The following is a 1,337-nucleotide window of genomic DNA, read 5'->3' as shown; positions in this document are numbered from 1 at the left end:
ATTACATTATCTGGGAATTCAAATCAATTGTTCAATATTGACCAAAAAGTTGGGAAGTTTGTCCCACTTTTCTCTCTAATATAAATGCCCCTTTGATCTTAAGTATATGTAATGTTCCACAACCACTGGTTTTTCCTATTGTGTTATTTTCTGTTACTATGAGGCTGGAGCTCTGCCATCACATTTTCATCTCTCAATGTACCCGTCTATGATAGGTTGAAATGAGTCTCCCCTATTCATAAAAACTAGGGAAAAAATCTGGTGATCTACTTTAAAAAATAACCAACCAAATTTTATGGCTTTCAACTGACTAAACTCAGTTTCAGACATGTAAGCAGGAGGGATCCATCATTGGCTGTGAATATCATGTCATATGAACTACAGGGCTGAAACTGTTGTGGGAGTCACTTGTTAAAAAAGATGTTCACATACTTACCTGGCAGAGAGACACCATGATCAGGAAGGTGGCTTTCCCAGGGCAAGGCTCATCCATCGTACTGCGGAAGTGCTGACCCCTGTGATTTCCCCAAATGTGAGAAACTCGACTGCATAGTTTGTGGTAGTGGGGGACTGCGTTCATGCTCTCACCTGGGGGTGGGTGGGAAAGATGATCACAATAGCCTCATCTTTCTTCTCTGGGGTGACTGGTGGTTTCAAACTGCTGACCCTGTGGTAGTGTTACTAATTAGCCAGGGGCAGGGCAACCAGAGCTATGCAGCCTTTCTATTTGCACCAGGAACCCAGGTGAAGGAGTTGGGGCGCCATAGTGGGTTCACCCGTCCGTGATTTGAAAGTGCCAGGTGTACCCAAGGGAAAAGAAGACGCCTTTTGCACCAGGAAATCATGTCTCAGAAACACACGGGGCCCTTGCACTGTGCCCTAGAGAATGGCTACAAGTTGGAATCAACTCAACGATGCAGTTCAGCTTTGACTTTTATTTCCACTGGGTCACACTGCTTCAGACTTAAAAACATGCAGTCTTCCCTTGTTCCGTTCCAACACCTAGTGGAGTGAAACTGAAAAGGCTTCAAAGCACATGCTGATGAGATTCCAGGATGGCAGCCATCAGGATGGATCATAGCTCAATGTGAAGACAACCAAAATCCACACAACTGCACCAATAGACAGCTTCATGAGAAATGGAGAAGAGATTGTTTGGTCAAGGATTTTGTCTTGCTTGGATCCACCATGAATGCTCATGGAAGAAGCAGTCAAAAGGTCAAGTGACTGGCACATCTGCTACACAAGATCTCTTTAAAGTGTTCAAGGGCGAGGATACCACCGTGAGGATTAGGGTGCACCATGACTGAGGTGACTGCGTATTTTCAGCCACCTCA

General features: G+C 44.8%; 1 non-coding gene across 1 annotated transcript; it reads left to right on the top strand.

Annotated features, from left to right (window-relative positions):
- Positions 1-428: 428 nt before the first annotated feature.
- Positions 429-591, top strand: LOC142451930 (U1 spliceosomal RNA). Its single transcript, XR_012785033.1, has one exon. It is a non-coding gene; the product is annotated as a U1 spliceosomal RNA (small nuclear RNA).
- Positions 592-1,337: the final 746 nt, after the last annotated feature.

Source organism: Tenrec ecaudatus, chromosome 6 (assembly GCF_050624435.1).
Source record: "Tenrec ecaudatus isolate mTenEca1 chromosome 6, mTenEca1.hap1, whole genome shotgun sequence".
Taxonomy (NCBI): domain Eukaryota; kingdom Metazoa; phylum Chordata; class Mammalia; order Afrosoricida; family Tenrecidae; genus Tenrec; species Tenrec ecaudatus.
This window is presented reverse-complemented; position numbering and strand designations above follow the sequence as displayed.